The following is a 27,799-nucleotide window of genomic DNA, read 5'->3' as shown; positions in this document are numbered from 1 at the left end:
GATCAGATGCGCTCGATCTAGGGTTCCCAAGGGACGTTCTTAAAGGGCTGGGGGTACTGTGATGTGCGTGGCGGCTATCTAGCCGTGGTGGCCATGGATGTGCACCACGCACATGTCCCTGCCTCCTCCCTGTTGAGAGATAGGAGAAGGCCTTAGGTGGGCTGGACTTTAGACTGTAGCATTGGGCTATAAGTGAACAGTGCTCATTTCTATCCCCTTTACATTTTCTCCAGTGTTTTGCATTTAGAATTCATACCAAATAAATTTAGTCGATTAAGAAACTTGCTACATAAATATTAGTCATTATTTTGGAGAGGCCCGCAATGTTTCAAGTCAAATGGAAAATACATAAACATTCGTTTATTTTGAAAAGGGTATTTTTGTTGTTTCTGAACCACTTTATATTTTACTAGGGATTAATTGGTGAGTAAAATGATGTTGGTTCAACATGTTAAAAGATCAGGGGAATTTATACTAAATTTTGAACATTTTAGTTTTATACTTTGGAGAAATAAACATTTGACTTGCAATTTAAATTTGAATTTGACTTTGATTTTTGGACAAGTGGCAAGTTGCATAGTAATCATGATGATATGGCCACCATTAGGGGGGATTACTGTAGCAAGATTCTCGGGGTGTTACATCCAATCTAGGAGCAACGAATGTTTTACTAGCATGTTCTTTAGCAAAGACAAAAGGATTCCGGCTTTGGTTCTCTCATGAATAATGTTCAAAAAAAAATCGGTCAATGCAGCGATTTATCAGTACTCGGTGGGTGAACGAAAAGATTATGCCATATCATCACCGTTTATCATTTGGGCCAATTTATTGCTCTGATAAGCGATTTATCGGGAATCTATCGATAAATCAGACCTATTCATAGCACTATGTGTGTAAGAAATATGTTTATTTGTGTTTTGTGTGCCTTGTTATGTAATATGTACAACTATCCTATTTTGTTTGTCATTGGACAAGGATTCAAAGGCAAAAAATCAAGGTAACACTTCTGTCCAATATTATTTTGTGTTGGATATAGCATATTTTAGTGCTGAAAACCAGGGATTTGTAAAAAATGGCCGATTAATGGTCAAGTGGTCATAAAATCGATTAATCGTCTAATTTTTGATTAATCCCCAATCCCTAGCCGACCGAGACGCTAATAATAATCGATATCCGCAACATGTCATGATTAGGCTCAATACTCACATGAACATTCGACCATAAGCTCCCCTCTGAACTCAGCAATCGGGTTCTCCTGCATAGATTGAAGGGGGTTGAACCGATGAGAGCATCGGGGGATTATGCAGCACAACTTCTATATTGAAGAAGCGTGCACAGTATTGTTGATTTGGACTCTAGCATTGGCACGCTTGCCTCATAGGAACATTGTGCAGTCGCCGCCAGAAGCGGCACCACACTATCACGTGCGGACGGACCTGTGCTGGATGTGCTACATGCAAGATTGTGGAGAGGCAGTCGGCCAGTAGGTGAGTGGGTTTTGATCGAATGGGTGGAAGTACACTAAGAATTTGATGGGTAGAATTTAGTGAGCGAGTAGTCGATGATAATTTGGTCATCCAGATTTTAGCATGTCTAGCCGGACTTACTATTAAAGCGTACACATGTCCAATACTCCAATACCAGATGAAACTTAGTGCTACATGACAAGAAGTATCTAGTACTCCCAACCTTGGATGTTCCCATGCTCCCATGTTTTAAAAAATATATTCAATATTTCAGAAAGTTCTAAGACTTTTAAGAATGTTCATAAGACATGTGCCTACAATCACTATTTTTTTTAAATCTACCCTCGAAACATATAGAGAAACAAAAAAAAGGCATCTAAATGTGGTTTTTTGCTTGTCTTTTGGTGACACTAATTGTCCTATTTCTTTTTAATTTGTCAATGTGTATTTTGATTGGATTGCAAAAATTACGGGCATAAACACATGTCTCATGAACATTCACACTTTCTTTGAATTTTTTGAAACATAAAAATCAACCTTTTTATACATGAGAGTACCAAGGCCTCCTTTGGTTCATATTTTTTTTGAGCATCAGTACAGACACAAACGCTCATATACACGCGCATACACTCACCGCTATAAACGCATACACGCACACCCTACCCCTATGAGCACCTCCGAGAGACTGAGCCGGCATATCATCTTGAGATTTACGAAGTCACCGTAGACGCCTCGTCGTCGACGGGAACGTCTCCTCCCGCTGAAAGCGCATCGCCGGAAATCCTGAAATAAATTCAGAAATAATGCGAGCACCAGGATTTGCACCCTGGTGGGTTGGGGATACCACTGTCCGCCTAACCATCTCAACCACAGATTGGTTCGCCTCCTTTGGTTCATATGATAGGAATGGAATAAATAAATTATAGAAAATAAAATGGCATGTATCTTGATTCCTACAGGGAAAACGATGTCATTTCATTCATAGGGTAAGAAAAGTTTCCATTAGATCTTACCCTTTTTTTCTTCCTTTGAAATGCGAAAGATAGGAATCAATCCTACGACAGGAACCCACAAACCTATATAATTCCTATAGAATTTTTTTTATTTTAGAGCCATTTGATTTGTAGAAATCAATTCCTATTTTCATGTAGGATTGGTTTCTCTCCTTCATATTTAAGAAATTTTTAGCTCAGATCCAATATATTAATGAAAAAAATCCTATCGTATGAAAAACTAAGATACGTGCAGCTTCAGTTCCTACAACTTTTTTATTGCCATGCTATTTCCTACCCTATGAACAAAAGAAGACCTTAAATAAAAAAACTTCTTGCAAGAATCCTATCATATATAATTCATACAAAATTCCTAATATTCAAAGTTCCCAAGATTGGGAGCATTAGACATTCTGCCTGCTACAGGACTCCACTAGATTGCGGGCCCTTCTAAAAAAACTAGATTGCGGGCCCGTGGTGTCAGATTTAGTGAGTCCACGCTCCTCATGCCACATGAATCTGCCATTATGCTGCCACTACCTATCCATTGGATCTATCGTACATGGACCGTCCGTGCTAAACACTTGTCACTGCCATATGGGCCCAAGAATCGTAATCATCAGTAGGCCCTACCTGTAGTGGACAGCCAACAGGTAGCATAATCTTCCATGAAAGAGACGAGGGGAGAGCGATTAGCTAAGGCTTTAAAAAAGAAGAGGGGGAATAACCGGAAAAAATAACGTGGAAAAACATAGCGAACTCAGAGTGGGGGATTGGATCCCTAGGCGAGGCCGGCGGCGATGGCGGCAGCTTCGGAGATGTACATTGGGAGCGTGATAAGCCTCATGTCGAAGAGCAAGATCCGGTACGAGGGCGTCCTGTACACCATCAACACCGAGGAGTCCAGCATCGGGCTCAGGAATGGTGGGTGTCCCGCATCCCTTCCGTCGTTACCCTCCTTCGCTTCCTGGTCGGTCGCAATTTGTGGAGCGAGTACGCAGTGCCCCACGATGTTGTTGAATTGTCGTAGATTTTAGTTTATTTTCATTTCCTTTGCTCAACTTTGTGTTGCCGGTGGTGCGAAATTTTAGTCCCCCTTTTGCAGGATTTATGTCGAAGTTGGGATTTAGGTTTTATTCCTACATCTTTTCAATTTCCAAACAAAAGCATTCTATCAATTATCTTCTAGTGAATTATTAGGTGGCGTTGGGGAAGGCGAATTCAAATTCATGAAGTTGGTGATTAGTTGAAGATTTGTTACTTATCTCTTTGTTTCCTTGTGCTTAGTAAAAGTTCATCATCTTCGGCATAGCCTAGCACAATTACTTTAGTTCAACAGCGAGTCTGACTTAAATGTGGGGTGGGGGATTGTTCACAGTGATCCCGTAGTCAAGCTGTGGCGCCCCCCATTCAATCGTACACTAATCATACACGCAAACGTGTACTATCAAGATTAGGGACTCACGGGAAGATATCACAACACAACTCTACAAATAAAATAAGTCATACAAGCATCATATTACAAGTCAGGGGCCTCGAGGGCTCGAATACAAGAGCTCAGTCATAGACGAGTCAGCGGAAGCAACAATATCTGAGTACATACATAGGTAAACAAGTTGCCATAAGATGGCTGGCACAAACTGGGATACATATTGAAAGAGGCGCAAACCTCCTGCTTGGGATCCTCCTAAACTACTCCTGGTTGTCGTCAGCGGCTTGCATGTAGTAGTAGGCACCTCCAGAGTAGTAGGAGTCATCGTCGACGGTGGCGTCTGGCTCTTGGACTCCAAAGTCTGGGCACAACAACCGGGTATAGAAAGGGGAAAAGGGGGAGAAAAGCAACCGCGAGTACTCATCCAAATTACTCGCAAGCAAGGAGCTACACTGCATATGTGGACTGAACTGCAGAATGCCGGAATAAGAGGGGGATAGCTAGTCCTGTCGAAGACTACGCTTCTAGCAACCTCCATCTTGCAGCATGTAGAAGAGAGTAGATGGTAAGTTCACCAAGTAACATCGCATAGCATAATCCTAACCGATGATCCTCCCCTCGTCGCCCTGTGAGAGAGCTATCACCGGTTGTATCTGGCACTTGGAAGGATGTGTTTTATTAAGTATCCGGTTCTAGTTGTCATAAGGTCAAGGTACAACTCCAAGTCGTCTTGTTACCGAAGATCACGGCTATTCGAATAGATTAACTTCCCTGCAAGGGTGCACCACATTTCCCAACACGCTTGATCCCCTTTGTCCGGACACACTTTTCTGGGTCATGCCCGGCCTTAGAAGATCAACATGTCGCAGCCCTACCTAGGCACAACAGAGAGGTCGGCACGCCGGTCTAAATCCTATGGCGCAGGGGTCTGGGCCCATCGCCCATTGCACACCTGCACGTTGCGAGGGCGGCCGGTGAGCAGACCTAGCAACCTCCATTTCCAAGGAAGTTGCGTTACGCGGTCCAACCCGGAGCACGCCGCTCAGTCGCTGACGTCACGAAGGCTTCAGCTGATACCACGACGTCGAGTGCCCATAACCGTTCCCGCGTGGTTGGTTAGTGCGTATAGGCCAGTGGCCAGACTCAGATCAAATACCAAGATCTCGTTAAGCGTGTTATTTAGAAGTAACCGCAGACGCCGACCAGGGCCAGGCCACCTCTCTCCTAGGTGGTCTCAACCTGCCTTGTCGCTCCGCCACAAAGATCCACCCAGAGGACCGTCGGGACAAAGGGCCTTTCAGCCCCCAATCTGTGAATCACTCGCGGGTACTCTACGAGCCGACCCGTATTTAGTCATCACATGTATCATGTATAAAATATATAATATATACCCGTGATCACCTCCCTAGTGGTCACGACCCGATAGTATATCATGGAAGACGGACAAGAATGTAGGGTCACTGATGATAAACTAGCATCCTATACTAGGCATTTAGGATTGCAGGTAAGGTATCAACGACTGTAGCAACAATGACAGGCTATGCAACAGAATAGGATTAACCAAAAGCAGTAACATGCTACACTACTCTAATGCAAGCAGTAAAGAGAAGAATAGTCGATATCTGGTGATCAAGGGGGGGGGCTTGCCTGGTTGCTCTGGCAAGTAGGGGTCGTCAACAACGTAGTCGACCGGGGCACCAGCAGTGGCGTCAGTCTCGTAGTCTACCGGAGAGAAGAGGGGGAAGAAACAATGAATACAATGCAAACAGATGCATATCGATGCATGACATGACAAGTAACGGTGCTAGGTGTGCCCTAACGCAGTAGGAGGTGATACCGACGAAGGGGGAAAACATCCGGGAAAGTATCCCCGGTGTTTCGCGTTTTTGGACAAATGAATCGGAGGGGGGAAGTTGCGTGTTTGCTATGCTAGGGATGTGTGGCGGACGAACGGGCTATGAATCCGGATTCGTCTCTTCATTCTGAGCAAGTTTCATGTACAAAGTTTTTCCATCCGAGCTACGGTTTATTTTATATTAATTTTAAAAGATTTAAATCATTTTGAGGATTTATTTAATTATTTTAAATAAATATTATCCAGAATAGTGTTTGTTGGCGTCATCATGACGTCAGCATGATGTCAGCAGTCAACTATGACCGTTGACCGGTCAAACTAACGTGTGGGTCCTGCATGTCATACACTGCTAACTAATTAACCAATTTAACTAGTTTAATTAATAGATTAGTTAGGTTAGGTAATTGATTAGGTTAATTAAACATGATTAATTAAGTTAATTAATCGATTTTTAATTAATTCTTTTTTTAAATGTCCTCGGCAGTGGGTCCCGTTCGGCAGTGGCCTAGAGGGGGCCTAGCGGGCGCTGGGGACGGGCATGCGGGCATAGCCACAGCCCGCCCGTTAGCGATGCGAGGCCGGGGCCATCGGCAGCGGGGGCAGGAGGGGGGCTCGGCGAACGGCGGTGAGCAAGGAGGGGCCGGCGAGGCGCGGCGTGGCCGGTAGAGGCACGAGGCACGGCGAGCCACGGGAGCAGTGGGGCGCCGGTGGTCATGGCCACGGTCGTAGGCAACGGCGGGCGTCGCCAGGGCGTGCAGCAAGAAGGCCAAGAGCGGGGCCGGCGACGAGCGGGCGCGGTGGAAGTGGCCAGCGCGGTGGCGGCGGGCACGCGGCGGTTGCAGCAGCCGGCAGCAGCAGCAGTGGCGGCACGGTCGGGCCGGCAAGCTAGCCAGGGGCTCCGGTGACAGGGGCCATCCCAAGCGCGCGCGTGAGGGCGAGGTAGGGCACGGGCCAGTGGTGGACGGCGCCACGGGGAGGGAGAAGGGGCCGGGGTGTGGTGAGCGGCAATGACGGACTAGCAACAGGGGACAAGGCTACGGGCGGTTGCGGGTGTGCACGCATAGGCACGTGCAGGGGGCGCAGCTCGGCGCGTGTATGGGGTGGTGTGCGCGTGTGTGTTGTGGACGGCGCCGACAACAGAGGAAAAGGAAGGGAGCTCATGGCGGGTCGCAGGGAACGGGGTAGTGGGGCATGGGGAGGACGACGAGGACGACGGCGTCGGAGACGGGGAGGTAGTCCGATGAGGTGGTCCTCCAGGGGGTGCCGATGCGACATCGACGAGGTGGCTGTGATAACCCACAAGTATAGAGGATCACAACAGTTTTCGAGGGTAGAGTATTCAACCCAAATTTATTGATTCGACACAAGGGGAGCTAAAGAATATTCTCACGTATTAGTAGCTGAGTTGTCAATTCAACCACACGTGGAAACTTAATATCTGCAGTAAAGTGTTTAGTAGCAAAGTAATATGATAGTAGTAGTAACGATAGTAAAAGGTAATGATAGCAAACGTAATGTTTTTGGTATTTTTTAGTGGTTGTAACAATAGCAACGGAAAAGTAAATAAGCAAAGAACAATATATGGGAACAGTCATAACATAGGGTTCATCATGTCACATGCGGTTCATCATGTAACAGTCATAACATAGGGTGACACAGAACTAGCTCCAATTCATCAATGTAATGTAGGCATGTATTCCGAATATAGTCATATGTGCTTATGGAAAAGAACTTGCACGACATCTTTTGTCCTACCCTCCCGTGGCAGCGGGGTCCTAATGGAAACTAAGGGATATTAAGGCCTCCTTTTAATAAAGTACCAGACCAAAGTATTAACACATAGTGAATACATGAACTCCTCAAACTACGTTCATCACCGAGAGTGGTCCCGATTATTGTCACTTCGGGGTTGCCGGATCATAACACATAGTAGGTGACTATAGACTCGCAAGATAGGATCAAGAACTCTCATATATTGATGAAAACATAATAGGTTCAGATCTGAAATCATGGCACTCGGGCCCTAGTGACAAGCATTAAGCATAGCAAAGTCATAGCAACATCAATCTCAGAACATAATGGATACTAGGGATCAAACCCTAACAAAACTAACTCGATTACATGATAAATCTCATCCAAGCCATCACCGTCCAGCAAGCCTACGGTGGAATTACTCACGCACGGCGGTGAGCATCACGAAATTGGTGATGGAGGAAGGTTGATGATGACGATGGCGACGGATTCCCCTCTCCGGAGCCCCGAACGGACTCCAGATCAGCCCTCCCGAGAGGTTTTAGGTCTTGGCGGCGGCTCCGTATCATAAAACGTGATGAATCCTTCTCTCTAATTTTTTTCTCCCCGAAAGCAAATATATAGAGTTGGAGTTGAGGTCGGAGGAGCTCCAGGGGGCCCATGAGGTAGGGGGCGCGTCCAAGGGGCAGGCGCGCCCCCATCCTCGTGGCTAGGGTGTGGGCCCCCTGGTCTTCATCTTTTGCAAGGACTTTTTATTATTTCCAAAAAGACGTTCCGTGAAGTTTCAGGTCATTCCGAGAAATTTTGTTTCTGACATAAATAACACCATGGCAATTCTGCTGAAAACAGCGTCACTCCGGGTTAGTTCCATTCAAATCATGCAAGTTAGAGTCCAAAACAAGGGCAAACGTGTTTGGAAAAGTAGATACGACGGAGACGTATCAACTCTCCCAAGCTTAAACCTTTGCTTGTCCTCAAACAATTCAGTTGACAAACTGAAAGTGATAAAGAAAAACTTTTACAAACTATGTTTGCTCCTGTTGTCGTAAATATGTAAAGCCAGCATTCAAGTTTTCAGCAAAGATTATGAACTAACCATATTCACAATAACGCTTAGGTCTCATGTTTACTCATATCAATGGCATAATCAACTAGCGAGCAATAATAATAAATCTCGGATGACAACACTTTCTCAAAACAATCATAATATGGTATAATAAGATGGTATCTCGCTAGCCCTTTCTGAGACTGCAAAACATAAATGCAGAGCACCTTTAAAGATCAAGAACTTACTAGACATTGTAATTGTAACGCCTGGATAATCATGCTACAGTAGTCCCACTTAACGATGCCACGTCACCTCTCTCATTGTAGTTAATCTCGGGTTAGTTCAAAACCGATTCAAATTCAAATTTAAAATAAAGTTAAATAATAAAAGTTTTCAAAAGTTAAAACAAAAATGTTCGAGCGGTGCAATAATTTGCATATGTAATTATGGTGTAATAAACACATTTTTATAAAGTGCCTAAGTATTTTAAAATGAATTAAAACAGAAAAGAAAATAAATAAAAAGAAAAACTAAAACTAAAACAAAAAAAGAAAAGGGGAACAAAGCCCCCCCGGCCATTTGTGGCCCAGCTGGCCAGCCCAACTGGGCAAAGGGCCAACCAGGCTGGCCCAACCGGCCACTCCCCTCCATAACCCCCCACCCACTACCTAGACCCCGACCGACACACCCCCACTCCCCCCCTCCCGCAAAAATATCTCCCCCCTCTCCCCCGACTGGATCGGGATCAAGGGAGGAGACCGCCGCCGCCGCTCAGACCCCCTCGCCGGCCTGCCTCCCGCTCCGCCGCGTCGTCTCCATCCTCCTCCTCACGCCCCGCTGCCCCCCCCCCCCCGATTCCCCCGTGAGGCCCCCTCCTCCTCTCTCCCCCGCACGTGCCCGCACCGGCCGCGCTCACCATGCGCCCGCGCTGCCCCGTGCCCGTGCAAGCGCCGTGGCCGCGCCCTCTTCCCCCCCACGGCTCCCTCGCCCCGCGCTCGTCCCACGCCTGCTGCCGCTCTGCACAGCTGTTGCCGCTCGAGCTGCCCCCCTCCCTGCGCGCACAGCTCGCCTCCGCCGCATGCAGCTCGCGCGTGCGCGTCCCTGACGCGGCCGCGCCCGCCCTGCTGCCGCCTTTCCTCGACCGCCTCCGCCTTGCCCGCAGCCTCGGCTGCTAGCACAGCCGCCGCCGCCCGAGCTCCCACTCACGGCCACCACGGCCCCTGCCGCTCCCCACCGCGCGGCCTCACGCACGCGCTAGCACCGTCCCATCGCCGCGCGCCGCTCCCCAGCTCCCCACGTCGTGAGCTCCTGCCCCTCGCCTGGCCTCCACTCGCCGGTGGCCGCGCTTGGGTCCTACGCCCGCGCCCTGGCTACTCTGGCGCTCGCCCCGCCCTGCCCTTGCTGTCCGCCACCACCGCCCGTCGCAGCGCTCGCGACCCCTAGACGCGTGCCTGCCTCATTGAAGTGCCCCACCTGCTGGTCGTCGCTCTGCTCGGCGCCGCCTCCTCTGCCGCGCCACCGCGGCCCCTCCCATCTCCGGCCGCTGCAGGCCCTACCCCGCTGCGCCATGCTCGCTGGCGGCGCGCCTTGGCCGCGGCCACGCCTCGGGCGTGTGCGCGTGAGCCCTGGAGGGTCCGTCCCGCCCCGCCGCCCATTACGTCCGCCCGTTAAGGCTCCCCTCTGGGCCACAGACAAGTGGGGCCCAGCCCCTAAAACGTTTTTATAAAATGAAAGAAAAAGAAATAAAAATAAATTAATAATTAATTAATTAATTAATCATGTTTAAATTAATCTAAGTAATTATTTAATTTAATTAAATAGTAATTAATTAGCTAAACCCTAATTAAAATAAGCAGTGTATGACATGCGGGACCCACCTGTCAGGTTGACCAGGTCAACTACTGACGTCATGCTAACGTCAGCAAACACTATTCTGGATAATGTTGAATTAGAATAATTAAATAAATCCTAAAAATGATTTAATTCTTTCAAAATTAATAAAAAATAAACCGTAGCTCGGATGGAAAAACTTTGTACATGAAAGTTGCTCAGAACGATGAGACGAATCCGGATACGCAACCCGTTCGTCCGCCACGCATCCCTAGCATAGCGAACATGCAACTTTTCCCCTCTGGTTCATCTGTCCAAAAATGCGAAACACCGGGGATATTTTCCCGGATGTTTCCCCCCTTCACCAGTACCACCTCTTACCGCGTTAGGGCACCCCTAGCACCGCTACTTGTCATGTCATGCATCACTATGCATCTGTTTGCTTAATATTTATTGTTTCTTCCCCCCTCTTCTCTCGCAAGACACCGAGATCGACGCCGCTGCTTCCCAGTACGACTACGGTGTTGACGACCCCTCTCTCTTGCCAGAGCAACCAGGCAAGCCCCTCCTTGATCACCAGATATCGCCTACTCTTCTCTCTACTGCTTGCATTAGAGTAGTGTAGCATGCTACTTCTTTCCGTTAATCCTATTCTGATGCATAGCCTGTCATTGTTGCTACAGTTGTTGATACCTTACCTGCAATCCTAAATGCTTAGTATAGGATGCTAGTTTATCATCAGTGGCCCTACATTCTTGTCTGTCTGCCATGCTATACTATCGGGCCGTGATCATGTCGGGTGTTGATCACGGGTATATACTATACCCACTACACATGATATATGTTGTGCCTAAAGTCGGGTCGGCTCGTTGAGTACCCGCCGTTGATTCACGAATTGGGGGCTGGAAGGACATACTTTCCCGACGGCCCTCAGTGTGGATCTTTGTGGCGAAGCGACAGGCCAGGTTGAGACCACCCAGGTGAGAGGTGGGCCTGGCCCTGGTCGGCGTTCGCGGTTACTTCAAGATAACACGCTTAACGAGATCTTGGTATTTGATTTTAGTCTGGCTACTGGACTATACGCACTAACCAACCACGCGGGAACGGTTATGGGCACTCGACGTCGTGGTATCAGCTGAAGCCTTCGTGACGTCAGCGACTGAGCGGCGTGCTCCGGGTTGGACCGCGTAACGCAACTTCCTTGGAAATGGAGGTTGCTAGGTCTGCTCACCGGCCGCCCTCGCAACGTGCAGGTGTGCAATGGGCGATGGGCCCAGACCCCTGCACCATAGGATTTAGACCGGCGTGCCGACCTCTCTGTTGTGCCTAGGTAGGGCTGCGACATGTTGATCTTCTAAGGCCGGGCATGACCCAGAAAAGTGTGTCCGGACAAAGGGGATCAAGCGTGTTGGGAAATGTGGTGCACCCTTGCAGGGAAGTTAATCTATTCGAATAGCCGTGATCTTCGGTAACAAGACGACTTGGAGTTGTACCTTGACCTTATGACAACTAGAACCGGATACTTAATAAAACACATCCTTCCAAGTGCCAGATACAACCGGTGATCGCTCTCTCACAGGGCGACGAGGGGAGGATCATCGGTTAGGATTATGCTATGCGATGTTACTTGGTGAACTTACCATCTACTCTCTTCTACATGCTGCAAGATGGAGGTTGCTAGAAGCGTAGTCTTCGACAGGACTAGCTATCCCCCTCTTATTCCGGCATTCTGCAGTTCAGTCCACATATGATACCCCCTTTTCCATTTGATACCAATGCATACATTTGTAGTGTAGCTCCTTGCTTGCGAGTACTTTGGATGAGTACTCATGGTTGCTTTTCTCCCTCTTTTCCCCTTTCTATACCCGATTGCTGCGACCAGGCGATGGAGCCCAGGAGCCAGACGCCACTGTCGATGACGACTACTACCACTCGGGAGGTGCCTACTACTATGTCCACCCCGCTGATGATGACCAGGAGTAGTTTAGGAGGATCCCGCAGGAGGCCCGTGCCTCTTTCGATCTGTATCCCAATTTGTGCTAGCCTTCTTAAGGCAAACTTGTTTACTTATGTCTGTACTCAGATATTGTTGCTTCCGCTGACTCGTCTATGATCGAGCTCTTGTATTCGAGCCCTCGAGGCCCCTGGCTTGTAATATGATGCTTGTATGACTTATTTTTATTTGTAGAGTTGTGTTGTGATATCTTCCCGTGAGTCCCTGATCTTGATCGTACACGTTTGCGTGTATGATTAGTGTACGATTGAATCGGGGGCGTCACAAGTTCGTATCAGAGCCGACTGCCTGTAGGAATCCCCCTTCCACACTCCTTGGCCGAAGTTGAGTCTAGACATTGCAAAAACTTTTACTAACATGGCTGTGTGCCTTACGGGCCCACGTCGCCATCTGGGTGGTATAATGATCTTTTACTCCTCGATCCTTACTCTAGGACTCTGAACTCTCTTCTACTCGGGTTAAACGATTTTACTAACTTTAACATTAGGATCCCGTGACCACCTTCACCCCAAAGTTGGATAAGCCCTAGTTATTCCTTAGAGTAGTACATTCAACTTTATCCACACTGTCATTTGACTCCTTTGAAACACCCTTGTTTTCAGATGGAGCCCACGAGACAGGTCGTGCACCACACGACGGCCATTGGTGCCTCGGGATCACCTGCTGTGTTGGTTGAGATGATGACCTATCTGGGTTATCGCTGGCACCCTGAGTACACCGTCTACGAGGAGTACCAGGACTTCAACCAGGAGCAGTACCGTGCCATCGTCCACCTCTACTCTCGGGAGTATGACTCCACTACCGTGCTGCACACTGCTCATGGTGTTGGAGTGACTATCGACATGGCAGTCCACGATGCTGCTTATGCTGCTCTAACATGGCTTCGTGGCGAGTACCGGGAGTTGGACACCTCCCCCTTCAGGCACATTGCTATCGCATCCGATGTTGGTGCGGAGGGATACTACACTGCTGCCTACTCTACTGTCACCCGAGAGCCCTTCTACCATCAGAACCTGGTTCTGCATGCTGATGGGCTGGATAGAGCTAACCGAGCTCTTCACCACGAGTTGTACACCGCCCGTCAGCACCTGTACCATGCTCTGACGCTGTTGCACTACCCCTCTGTCTGATCTGGTGATCCGCCGTGTTCTGCTATCTACCCTACCAGGACCGTGATGCCCCAGGGTGTCGGCTGGCCGGATGTGGGAGGCTACTCTCCCGCACTTGGTCCTCTCCTACCACCTGCGTGTCGGGTTCCGCACCAGAGTATCCGCTGACCCCAGGCTACTCACGTAGAGGACTTCCCTTCGCGTCACTACCAGCTGTCAGGCTACACCTACCTCCATAGTTCCTCCTGGGACTGATGTAGGCTTGCTTGTTAGTGTTAGATGCATTCACTGCGAGCCTGCGTGCCGCCTATGATGTTCTTAGGCTATGTACTGAACTCTGTGTATCGAATTCTATGCATGATCTCTTCTGTAAGATATGCCAACTACTAAGTAGTATCTATCGTGTTCCTTTCATTATGTATGTTTCATCATGAATGATTCTTGTCCTTGCAAATTCTCAATACTGAACTACCCTTGTTATATATTAGCAGGATGGTTAGACCAGGTGGTCGTGGTCGTGGTGGCCATGCCCCACCACCGCCTGAGTACATGGCTGGTATGATCCAACAGTTCGAGCTGAACCGCCAATTCATGGAAAATATGATGGCTCAGTTTCCTCGCCCCAATACGGACCAGCAGCCAGCCCAAGTGACTCTGCAGGATTTCATGCGCCTCAACCCAACTGTGTATCACAGATCAACTCAGCCTCTGCATGATGATGACTGGCTCCGTGACATCACCTATGAGATGGAGTCTGCTGATGTAGCCCCTGCCAGCTATGTCACATTAGCTTCCTTCTTCCTGAAAGGACCCGCTGCTCAATGTGTTGGAAATATGCCCTAGAGGCAATAATAAAAGCATTATTATTATATTTCCTTGTTCATGATAATTGTCTTTATTCATGCTATAATTGTGTTATCCGGAAATCGTAATACATGTGTGAATAATAGACACCAGCATGTCCCTAGTAAGCCTCTAGTTGACTAGCTCGTTGATCAACAGATAGTCATGGTTTCCTTTCTATGGACATTGGATGTCATTGATAACGAGATCACATCATTAGGAGAATGATGTGATGGACAAGACCCAATCCTAAACATAGCATAAGATCGTATAGTTCGTTTGCTAGAGTTTTCCAATGTCAAGTATCTTTTCCTTAGACCATGAGATCGTGTAACTCCCGAATACCGTAGGAGTGCTTTGGGTGTGCCAAACGTCACAACGTAACTGGGTGACTATAAAGGTATACTACGGGTATCTCCGAAAGTGTCTGTTGGGTTGACACGGATCAAGACTGGGATTTGTCACTCCGTATGACGGAGAGGTATCACTCGGCCCACTCGGTAATGCATCATCATAATGAGCTCAAAGTGACCAAGTGTCTGGTCACGGGATCATGCATTACGGTACGAGTAAAGTGACTTGCCGGTAACGAGATTGAACGAGGTATTGGGATACCGACGATCAGATCTCGGGCAAGTAACATACCGATTGACAAAGGGAATTGTATACGGGATTGATTGAATCCTCGACATCGTGGTTCATCCGATGAGATCATCGAGGAGCATGTGGGAGCCAACATGGGTATCCAGATCCCGCTGTTGGTTATTAACTGGAGAGCGATCTCGGTCATGTCTACATGTCTCCCGAACCCGTAGGGTCTACACACTTAAGGTTCAGTGATGCTAGGGTTGTAGGGATATGTATATGCAGTAACCCGAATGTTGTTCGGAGTCCCGGATGAGATCCCGGACGTCACGAGGAGTTCCGGAATGGTCCGGAGGTAAAGAATTATATATAGGAAGTGCTATTTCGGGCACCGGGACAAGTTTCGGGGTCACCGGTATTGTACCGGGACCACCGGAAGGGTCCCGGGGGTCCACCGGGTGGGGCCACCTGCCCCGGGGGGCCACATGGGCTGTAGGGGTGTGCGCCTTGGCCTACATGGGCCAAGGGCACCAGCCCCAAGAGGCCCATGCGCCTAGGGTTCAAGAAGGGAAGAGTCCCAAAGGGGGAAGGCACCTCCTAGGTGCCTTGGGGAGGAGGGATTCCTCCCTTGGCCGCACCCCCCTAGGAGATTGGATCTCCTAGGGCGGCGCCCCCCCTTGGACTCCCTATATATAGTGGGGAAAGGAGGGCCTCTCACCCCACGCCTTTGGTGCCTCTCTCTCCCTCTCCAACACATCCTCCTCCTCCATAGTGCTTGGCGAAGCCCTGCCGGAGTACTGCAGCTCCACCACCACCACGCCGTCGTGCTGCTGCTGGAGCCATCTTCCTCAACCTCTCCTTCCTCCTTGCTGGATCAAGAAGAAGGAGACTTCACGCTGACCGTACGTGTGTTGAACACGGAGGTGCCGTCCGTTCGGCGCTAGGATCTCCGGTGATTTGGATCACGTCGAGTACGCCTTCCTCATCCCCGTTCTTTGAACGCTTCCGCGCCTGATCTACAAAGGTATGTAGATGCAATCTGATCACTCGTTGCTAGATGAACTCATAGATGGATCTTGGTGAAACCGTAGGAAAATTTTTATTTTCTGCAACGTTCCCCATCAGTGGCATCATGAGCTAGGTCTATGCGTAGTTCTCTTGCACGAGTAGAACACAATTTGTTGTGGGAGTAGATGTTGTCAACTTTCTTGCCGCTACTAGTCTTATCTTGCTTCAGCGGTATTGTGGGATGAAGCGGCCCGGACCAACCTTACACGTACGCTTACGTGAGACCGGTTCCACCGACTAACATGCACAAGTTGCATAAGGTGGCTGGCGGGTGTCTGTCTCTCCCACTTTAGTTGGAGCGGATTCGATGAAAAGGGTCCTTATGAAGGGTACATAGAAGTTGACAAATCACGTTGTGGCTTTCACGTAGGTAAGAAAACGTTCTTACTAGAACCCTATTTCAGCCACGTAAAACTTGCAACAACAATTAGAAGACGTCTAACTTGTTTTTGCAGCAAGTGCTTTGTGATATGATATGGCCAAAGTTGTGATGAATGATGAATGATATATATGTGATGTATGAGATGTTCATGCTATTGTAATAGGAATCACGACTTGCATGTCGATGAGTATGACAACCGGCAGGAGCCATAGGAGTTGTCTTTATTTTTTGTATGACCTGCGTGTCATTGAGAAACGCCATGTAAATTACTTTACTTTATTGCTAAACGCGTTAGCCATAGTAGTAGAAGTAATAGTTCGCGAGCAACTTCATGGAGACACGATGATGGAGATCATGATGATGGAGATCATGGTGTCATGCCGGTGACAAGATGATCATGGAGCCCCAAGATGGAGAGCAAAGGAGCTATGTGATATTGGCCATATCATGTCACTATTATTATTTGATTGCATGTGATGTTTATCATGTTTTGCATCTTGTTTACTTAGAACGACGGTAGTAAATAAGATGATCCCTCATAATAATTTCAAGAAAGTGTTCCCCATAACTGTGCACCGTTGCGATAGTACGTTGTTTCGAAGCACCACGTGATGATCGGGTGTTAGATTCTAACGTTCACATACAACGGGTGTAAGACAGATTTACACATGCAAACACTTAGGTTGACTTGACGAGCCTAGCATGTACAGACATGGCCTCGGAACACAGAAGACCGAAAGGTCGAGCATGAGTCGTATAGAAGATACGATCAACATGAAGATGTTCACCGATGTTGACTAGTCCGTCTCACGTGATGATCGGACACGGCCTAGTTAACTCGGATCATGTTATACTTAGATTACAGGAGGGATGTTTATCTAAGTGGGAGTTCATTGAATAATTTGATTAGATGAACTTAATTATCATGAACTTAGTCTAAAATTTTACAATATGTCTTGTAGATCAAATGGCCAATGTAGTCCTCAACTTCAACGCGTTCCTAGAGAAAACCAAGCTGAAAGACGATGGCAGCAACTACACGGACTGGGTCCGGAACCTGAGGATCATCCTCATAGCTGCCAAGAAAGATTATGTCCTACAAGCACCGCTAGGTGACGCACCTGTTCTCCCTGTAGAACTAGACGTTATGAACGCTTGGCAGGCACGTACCGATGACTACTCCCTCGTTCAGTGCGGCATGCTTTAAAGCTTAGAGCCGGGGCTCCAAAAGCGTTTTGAGAGACATGGAGCATATGAGATGTTTGAAGAGCTGAAAATGGTTTTTCAAGCTCATGCCCGGGTCGAGAGATATGAAGTCTCCGACAAATTCTTCAGCTGTAAGATGGAGGAAAACAGTTCTGTCAGTGAGCACATACTCACTATGTCTGGGTTACATAACCGCTTGACTCAGGTGGGAGTTAATCTCCCGGATGACGCGGTCATTGACAGAATCCTCCAGTCGCTTCCACCGAGCTACAAGAGCTTTGTGATGAACTTCAATATGCAGGGGATGGAAAAGACCATTCCCGAATTATTTGCAATGCTGAAATCAGCAGAGGTAGAAGTCAAAAAGGAACATCAAGTGTTGATGGTGAATAAAACCACTAAGTTCAAGAAGGGCAAGGGAAAGAAAGCTTTCAAGAAGGACGGCAAGGGAGTTGCCGCGCCCGGCAAGCAAGCTGCCGGGAAGAAGCCAAAGAATGGACCCAAGCCCGAGACTGGGTGCTTTTATTGCAAGGAAAGTGGTCACTGGAAGCGGAACTGCCCCAAATACTTAGCGGACAAGAAGGCCGACAAAACAAAAGGTATATGTGATATACATGTAATTGATGTGTACCTTACCAGTACTCACAGTAGCTCCTGGGTATTTGATACCAGTGCGGTTGCTCACATTTGTAACTCAAAACAGGAGCTGCGGAATAAGCGGAGACTGGCGAAGGACGAGGTGACGATGCGCGTCGGGAATGGTTCCAAGGTCAATGTGATCGCCGTCGGCACCTACCTCTACATTTACCTTCGGGATTAGTTTTAAACCTTAATAATTGTTATTTAGTGCCAGCTTTGAGCATGAACATTGTATCAGGATCTTGTTTAATTCGAGATGGCTACTCATTTAAATCCGAGAATAATGGTTGTTCTGTTTATATGAGAGTATGTTTTATGGTCATGCTCCGATGGTGAATGGTTTATTCTTAATGAATCTCGAGCGTAATGCTACACATGTTCATAGTGTGAGTACCAAAAGATGTAAGATTGATAATGATAGTCCCACATACTTGTGGCACTGCCGCCTTGGTCACATAGGTGTCAAACGCATGAAGAAGCTCCATGCTGATGGACTTTTAGAGTCTCTTGATTACGAATCATTTGACACGTGCGAACCATGCCTCATGGGTAAAATGACCAAGACTCCATTCTCAGGAACAATGGAGCGAGCAACCAACTTATTGGAAATCATACATACTGATGTGTGCGGTCCAATGAGTGTTGAGGCTCACGGTGGCTATCGTTATGTTCTCACCCTCACTGATGACTTGAGTAGATATGGGTATGTCTACTTAATGAAACACAAGTCTGAAACCTTTGAAAAGTTCAAGGAATTTCAGAGTGAGGTTGAGAATCAACGTGACGGGAAAATCAAGTTCCTGCGATCAGATCGCGGAGGAGAATACTTGAGTCACGAGTTTGGCACGCACTTAAGAAAATGTGGAATAGTTTCACAACTCACGCCGCCTGGAACACCTCAGCGTAATGGTGTGTTCGAACATCGTAATCGCACTCTATTAGATATGGTGCGATCTATGATGTCTCTTGCCGATTTACCGCTTTCTTTTTGGGGCTATGCTTTAGAGACTGCCGCATTCACTTTAAATAGGGCTCCGTCGAAATCCGTTGAGACGACACCGTATGAATTATGTTTTGGGAAGAAACATAAGCTGTCGTTTCTAAAAGTTTGGGGATGCGATGCTTATGTCAAGAAACTTCAACCTGAAAAGCTCGAACCCAAGTCGGAAAAATGCGTCTTCATAGGATACCCTAAAGAAACTATTGGGTATACCTTCTACCTCAGATCCGAAGGCAAGATCTTTGTTGCCAAGAATGGATCCTTTCTAGAGAAGGAGTTTCTCTCGAAAGAAGTAAGTGGGAGGAAAGTAGACCTTGATGAAGTATTACCTCTTGAACCGGAAAATGGCGCAACTCAAGAAAATGTTCCTGAGGTGCCTGCACCGACTAGAGAGGAAGTTAATGATAATGATCAAGATACTTCTGATCAAGCTCCTACTGAAATTCGAAGGTCCACAAGGACACGTTCCGCACCAGAGTGGTACGGCAACCCTGTCTTGGAAATCATGTTATATGGACGAAAGTGTCGAACCCCTCTGAACTGGACAGAAACTGGGGAACGTCCACTCTTCGGTCCGAATATTATCCAACAGGCCGAAGAACAAGTCCGCATTATTCGCGAGAATCTCAAGACTGCTCAGTCACGTCAGAAAAGTCAGTATGACCGTCATCACAAAGACATTGTCTATCAACCTGGCGAAAAGGCTTATCTTCGAGTTACACCAATGAAGGGTGCTCACCGCTTCGGGATCAAGGGAAAGCTAGCTCCTCGCTATATCAGTCCCTTCACTATTCTCGAAAGGCGTGGAAAGGTGGCATATCAACTGGAGCTTCCGCCGAACCTTTCTCAGGTTCATGATGTGTTCCACGTGTCATAGCTCCGCCGTTGCTTCAAGGACCCAATTCGAGTAGTGGATCATGAAGTGCTCGAATTGCAACAGGACCTCTCCTATAAAGAGCATCTGGTCCACATTCTCGACCAAGCTAAACGCCGCACACATCAGAAAGCGATCAAGTTCCTCAAGGTCCAATGGTTGCATGACTCTAATGATGAAGCCACTTGGGAACGCGAGGACCGCCTCTGTGATGAATACCCCGCACTGTTTCCTTCTACCTCCTAAATCTTGGGACGAGATTTCTTGTAGTGGAGGAGTTTTGTAACGCCTGGATAATCATGCTACAGTAATCCCACGTTAATGATGCCACGTCACCTCTGTCACTGTAGTTAATCTCGGGTTAGTTCAAAACCGATTCAAATTCAAATTTAAAATAAAGTTAAATAATAAAGTTTTCAAAATTTAAAACAAAAATGTTCGGGCGGTGCCATAATTTGCATATGTAATTATGGTGTAATAAACACATTTTTATAAAGTGCCTAAGTATTTTAAAATGAATTAAAACAGAAAAAAAAAAAAATAAAAAGAAAAACTAAAACTAAAACGAAAAAAGAAAAGGGGAGAAAGCCCCCCCGGGCCATCTGTGGCCCAGCTGGCAAGCCCAACTGGGCAAAGGGCCAACCAGGCCAGCCCAACTGGCCACTCCCCTCCATAACCCCCCCTCCCCACACACACACACTACCCAGACCCCTACCAACACACCCCCACTCCCCCCCGCAAAAATATCTCCCCCTCTCCCCCGACTAGATCGGGATCGAGGGAGGAGACCGCCGCCGCCGCCCGGATCATCCATCGCCGCCCAGACCCCCTCGCCGGCCTGCCTCCCGCTCCGCCACGTCGTCTCCATCCTCCTTCTCACGCCCCGCTGCCCCCGTCCCTACGATTCCCCCGTGAGGCCCCCCTCCTCCTCTCTCCCCCGCATGCGCCCGCACCGGCCGCGCTCACCGCGCTCCCGCGCCGCCCCGTGCCCGTGCACGCGCCGTGGCCGCACCCTCTTCCCCCCACGGCTCCCTCGCCCCGCGCTCGTCCCACGCCCGCTGCCGCTCTACACAGCTGTTGCCGCTTGAGCTGCCCCCCTCCCCGCGCGCACAGCTCGCCATCACCGCACGCAGCTCGCACGCGTGCGCCCCTGACGGGGCCGTGCCCGCCCTGCTGCCGCCTTTCCTCGACCGCCTCCGCCTTGCTCGCTGCCTCGGCTGCTAGCACAGCCGCCGCCGCCCGAGCTCCCGCTCACGGCCACCACGGCCCCTGCCGCTCACCGCCGCACGGCCTCATGCACGTGCTAGCACCATCCCGTCACCGCGCGCTGCTCCCCTGCTCCCCGCGTCGTGAGCTCCCGCCCCTGGCCTGGCCTCCACTCGCCGGCGGCCGTGCTCGAGTCCTACGCCCGTGCACTGGCTACTCCGGCGCTCGCGCCGCCCCTGCCCTTGCTGTCCGCCACCGCCGTCCGTCGCAGCGCCCACGACCCCCTGGATGCGCACCTACCTTGTTGCCGTGCTCCGCCTGCTGGTCGTCGCTCCTCTCGGCGCCGCCTCCTCTGCCGCGCCACCGTGGCCCCTCCCATCTCCGGCCGCTGCAGGCCCTGCCCCGCCGCGCCATGCTCGCTGGCGGAGCGCCTTGGTCGCGGCCACGCCTCGGGCGTGTGCACGCGAGCCCTGGAGGGTCCGTCCCGCCCCGCCGCCCGTTACGTCCGCCCGTTAAGGCTCCCCTCTAGGCAACACACAAGTGGGGCCTAGCCCCCAAAACATTTTTATAAAATAAAATAAAATGAAATAAAAATAAATTAATAGAATTAATAATTAATTAAGTTAATTAATCATGTTTAAATTAATTAAGTTAATTAATCATGTTTAAATTAATTAAGTTAATTAATCTAATTAATTAGTTAATTAAGTTAAACAGTAATTAATTAGCTAAACACTAATTAAACTAAGCAGTGTATGACATGCGGGACCCACCTGTCAGGTTGACCAGGTCAACTGCTGACGTCATGCTGACATCAGCAAACACTATTCTGGATAATGTTGAATTAAAATAATTAAATAAATCCTAAAAATGATTCAAATATTTTAAAATTAATATAAAATAAACCGTAGCTCGGATGGAAAAACTTTGTACATGAAAGTTGCTCAGAACGACGAGACGAATCCGAATTCGCAGCCCGTTCGTCCGCCACGCATCCGTAGCATAGCGAACACGCAACTTTTCCCCTCCGGTTCATCTGTCTGAAAATGCGAAACACCAGGGATATTTTCCCGGATGTTTCCCCCCTTCATCGGTACCACCTCTTACCGCATTAGGGCACCCCTGGCATGTAACGCCCCGAGACCGATGTGCCATGTGTCTTCCTGTTATTCGCTGTTGTTGCCTTGTCATTGCTTGCGTGTCATGCATTGCATATCATGTCATCATGTGCATTTCATTTGCATACGTGTTCGTCTCATGCATCCGAGCATTTTCCCCGTTGTCCGTTTTGCATTCCGGCGCTCCGTTCTCCTCCGGTGGTCATTTCTACCTTCTTCTCGTGTGTGGGGATTAAACATTTCCGGATTGGACCGAGACTTGCCAAGCGGCCTTGGTTAACTACCGGTAGACCGCCTGTCAAGTTTCGTACCATTTGGACTTCGTTTGATGCTCCAACGGTTAACCGAGTAACCGAAAAGGCCTCGTGTGTGTTGCAGCCCAACACCCCTCCATTTTGGCCCAAAACCCACCTAAACCTGCTCTATTATCTCGGTCGTTCAATCACGATCGCGTGGCCGAAAACCGCACCTCATTTGCACTCTCCTAGCTCCCTCTACCTATAAATAAGTGCACCCCGTTCATTTTCGCGGACGAAACCCTAGCCATCTTCTTCACCGCGTCGCCGGACACGTCCGGGCGGAGCCGGACATGTCCACCGCCGCACTGCCACGTCGCTCGACCAATAGGAGTGCGCCACGTCACCCCGCCGCTGATCTCCACCAACCACGCGCTGCCACGTCGCCAGCGCCGCGCCCTCCTCTCTCCTCCGCCGCCGTGGCCCGAGGGAGCCCAGATCGGGCCCGCCCCGGGCCATATCGGGCCACCGCCGCCCTAGCGCCTCCTGTCGGCCGCGAGCATCTCCGCCGCCACCGACGCTCGCCGGTGTCGACCGCCGGCTCGCCTCACCTTCCCCGCCGCCGTTTCTTCGCCGGAGTGCGCGCCCCGGCCGGATCCGCCTTATCCGTCGCACCTCGCCTCCACTCGAGCGCCACCGGGCGCCGCTTCCACCGGACGGCACCTCCTCGGCGGCCGGGAGCCCGGCGCCTCGCCGGACCTCGCCGGTCGTACCGGACTCGAGCTCGCCGGAGTGCCTCGGTTTCCGTGCCAAACCCTAGATCTGTTTTCAGAGGGTATATTTTTCCTAAGTCCCCGAAATTCCCAGATTCAAATGCTCATGTTCATCGCATCGTAACTTTGCATCCGTAGCTCCGTTTTGGGCATATAGCATATCAAAATGTTCGTCTCAGAGAGTACATCATTTCATCTCATTGCATCATTTTCATTTGAGTTCTTCTTGATGCCCGAAATGCTGTTAGAAGAGTGCTACTTGAGATAATTGTTAGATCTGCTGCTCCATTTAGATATTTGTCATTTTTGCCATGATTATTGTGTGCATGATATGCCCATGAGCTCTACATATGTTTTGTTAAGGGTTTTGCCATCTTTCCAGAGGTGCAACCCATGTATTTTTTTGATGTGTGTGGTGACTAGCACAAGCTTGCAAAGTGAGGCACTTGGTAATGCTGATTTCAGGGACTTACCATTTCCACCAAGTCTTTGAGCTGTTTATCTCATATGGCCATATGTTCATGTTGTTTCCTAGTGATCCGTTGTTTCCTAGTGATCCGTGCATCTTTTGAGGATGATTAGTAAGGATGTTTTGTTACTCTTGTAGTGCTTTATCCATCCATGTCTTTGTTTGCAATTATGGAGCACCCTAGCTTGAGTCAATCGAGCTCTACTTTTTCTATTTCGTGAATCTGGGCAGATTGTCTACTTGTTAGCAATTTTGCCGATGATGTTGTAGTTGATACGTGCATGCTATGGTATTGTTCTTGCCATGTCTAGCTTGTATAATGTGTATTCTTGATGGGTGTATGCTTATATTGTCATGCCTTGCTCTGTAGTGAGTGCATCGAGCTCGTAAACATGCCTACTTGATATCTGTTTTCAGCATGCTCCGGTTTTCACTAAGTCTGTGATTTGATTATGTTTTTGCCATGTTCACATGCTTGCAAATGTATTTTCTGATCCCTTTTGGCTCAAGGACACTAAGGGACTTTTGTTAATATCTTTGATTAGCTCCATGCCATGCTTTACTTTTCCATGTTCAGGTCCTGTAGCATGTAGTTTTGTTGCTACAAAGTGTGCTACCTGATCTGAAATTCCAGACAAGTGTTAATTTCACTAAGTCTGAAATCTGTTTACCATATGCATTTTTGCCATGCTTGTTTGAACCTGTTAATGTATGAATTGGCCGTAGCTCAGTGCTAGACTTTTGTTAAGCATCATGAATGGATCCCTGCCATGTATTTTGTTGTCATGTTTGAGTGCTCTAGCATGTTCATCTCATTGCATTTAGATGGCTACTTGCTGTAAATCGCAGACCGGTGCCATATTTGAATCGCTTGCCATTTCCAAACCGTAACTCCGATTCCGGTGATCTTTATATCGTTTTCAAGCGATTTCATCTCACCTTTCCAGTGGCATGCTTGGATTTCCATGTTGAGTCCAGGTTCAATCATTCCTTGTAAAATCATGCATATGCATTGCATACCGCATCTCGCATATCATACCATGTTCATGTGTTGGTTGTTTACTATGTTGTGTGCTTCTTTTCCGGTGTTTGCTTCTTCGGGTTGCTTCTGATAACGTCGCGATTGTGAGGACCCGTTCGTCTACGTCCGTTTGTCTTCTTCATGGACTCGTTCTTCTTCCTTGCGGGATTTCAGGCAAGATGATCATACCCTCGAAAGCACTTCTATCTTTGCTTGCTTAGTTGCTCGCTCTTTTGCTATGCCTATGCTGCGATACCTATCACTTGCTTATCATGCCTCCCATATTGTTGAACCAAGCCTCTAACCCACCTTGTCCTAGCAAACCGTTGTTTGGCTATGTTACCGCTTTGCTCAGCCCCTCCTATAGCGTTGTTAGTTGCAGGTGAAGATTGAAGTTTGTTCCTTGTTGGAACATGGAGATGTTGTTCCTTGTTGGAACATGTTTACTTGTTGGGATATCACATTATATCTTATTTTAATTAATGCATCTATATACTTTGGTAAATGAAGGCTGGCCTCTTATGCGCTGTGTTTCCCACTCTTGCCGCCCTAGTTTCCGTCATATCGTGTGTTCCGGAGTTCCTTACGCGGTTGGGTTATAATGGGAACCCCTTGACAGTTTGCTTTGAATAAAACTCCTCCAGCAAGGCCCAACATTGGTTTTACCATTTGCCACCTAGCCTTTTTTTCCTTGGGTTAGGCCAGCCCAAGGGTCATCCTTATTTTAAACCCCCCCGGGCCAGTGCTTGTCTAAGCGTTGGTCCAAACTAGAGCCCCTTGCAACGCCACCTCGGGGAAACTCGAGGGCTGGTTTTAGTTGTACGGATTGCTTATCCGGTGTTGCCCTGAGAACGAGATATGTGCAACTCCTATCGGGATGTCGGCGCATCGGGTGGTCTTGCTGGACTTGTTTTACCATTGTCGAGGATGTCTTGTGGAACCGGGATACCGAGTCTGATCGGAACGTCTCGGGAGGAGGTCTATTCCTTCGTTGACCGTGAGAGCTTGTGATGGGCTAAGTTGGGACACCCCTGCAGGGATTTGAACTTTCGAAAGCCGTGCCCGCGGTTATCGGCAGATGGGAATTTGTTAATGTCCGGTTGTAGAAAACCTGAAGTTGACCTTAATTTAAAATGCATCAACCGCGTGTGTAACCGTGATGGTCTCTTTCCGGCGGAGTCCGGGAAGTGAACACGGTGTTGGAGTTATGCTTGACGTAGGTTGTTCTAGGATCACTTCTTGATCATACTTCTATCGACTGTGCTTTGCCTTCTCTTCTCGCTCTCATTTGCGTATGTTAGCCACCATATATGCTAGTCGCTTGCTGCAGCTCCACCTCATACCTTTTACCTTACCCATAAGCTTAAATAGTCTTGATCGCGAGGGTGCGAGATTGCTGAGTCCCCGTGACTCACAGGTACTTCCAAAACCAACTTGCAGGTGCCGATGAGTCCGTGCAGATGACGCAACCAAGCTCAGGAGGAGCTCAATGAAGATCTTGTCCTTTGTGTTGTTTCATTCTAGTTGATCAGTAGTGGAGCCCAGTTGGGGTCGATCGGGGACCGTGTCGCATTTGGGGTTCTTCTTTTATTTTGGTTCCGTAGTCGGACCTTGATTGTATCTGGATGATGTAATGCTTTATTCCTGTAATTGTGTGAAGTGGCGATTGTAAGCCAACTATGTATCTCTTTTCCCTTATTGTATTACGTGTGAAGATTACCTCACTTGCGACATTGCTTTCAATGCGGTTATGCCTCTAAGTCATGCTTCGACACGTGGAAGATATAGCCGCATCGAGGGCGTTACATGGCACCACTACTTGTCATGTCATGCATCGCTATGCATCTGTTTGCTTAATATTTATTGTTTGACCCCCCTCTTCTCTCGCTAGACACCGAGACCGACGCCGTTGCTTCCCAGTACGACTACGGTGTTGACGACCCCTTTCTCTTGCAAGAGAAACCAGGCAAGCCCCCCCTTGATCACCAGATATCACCTACTCTTCTCTCTACTGCTTGCATTAGAGTAGTGTAGCATGTTACCGCTTTCCGTTAATCCTATTCTGATGCGTAGCCTGTCATTGTTGCTACAGCTGTTGATACCTTACCTGCAATCCTAAATGCTTAGTATAGGATGCTAGTTTATCATCAGTGGCCCTACATTCTTGTCTGTCTGCCATGCTATACTATCGGGCCGTGATCATGTCGGGTGTTGATCACGGGTATATACTATACCTACTACACATGATATATGTTGTGCCTAAAGTCGGGTCGGCTCGTTGAGTACCCGCGGTTGATTCACGAATTGGGGGCTGGAAGGACATACTTTCCCGATGGCCCTCTGTGTGGATCTTTTTGGTGGAGCGACAGGGCAGGTTGAGACCACCCAGGTGAGAGGTGAGCCTGGCCCTGGTCGGCATTCACGGTTACTTCAAGATAACACGCTTAACAAGATCTAGGTATTTGATATGAGTCTGGCTACTGGCCTATACGCACTAACCAACTACGCGGGAACAGTTATGGGCACTCGACGTCGTGGTATCAGCCGAAGCCTTCGTGACGTCAGCGATTGAGCGGCGCGCGCCGGGTTGGACCGCGTAATGTAACTTCCTTTGTAATGGAGGTTGCTAGGTCTGCTCTCCGGCCGCCCACGCAACGTGCAGGTGTGCAATGGGCGATGGGCCCAGACCCCTGCGCCATAGGATTTAGACCGGCATGCTGACCTCTCTCTTGTGCCAAGGTAGGGCTGTCCGTGTTGATCTTCTGAGGCCGGGCATGACCCAGAAAAGTGTGTCCGGACAAAGGGGATCGAGTGTGTTGGGAAACGTGGTGCACCCCTGCAGGGAAGTTAATCTATTCGAATAGCTGTGATCTTCGGTAAC

The 27,799-nt window shown here is 48.6% G+C and overlaps 1 pseudogene; it reads left to right on the top strand.

The window, feature by feature from the left end:
* The first annotated feature begins 3,258 nt into the window (after window positions 1–3,258).
* Window positions 3,259–27,799, top strand: part of LOC125518670 — an 80,326-nt pseudogene continuing 55,785 nt past the window's right edge.

Source organism: Triticum urartu, chromosome 7 (assembly GCF_003073215.2).
Source record: "Triticum urartu cultivar G1812 chromosome 7, Tu2.1, whole genome shotgun sequence".
NCBI classification, from domain to species: domain Eukaryota; kingdom Viridiplantae; phylum Streptophyta; class Magnoliopsida; order Poales; family Poaceae; genus Triticum; species Triticum urartu.
Note: the sequence above shows the minus strand (reverse complement) of the source record. Positions and strands in the feature narration are given on the sequence as shown.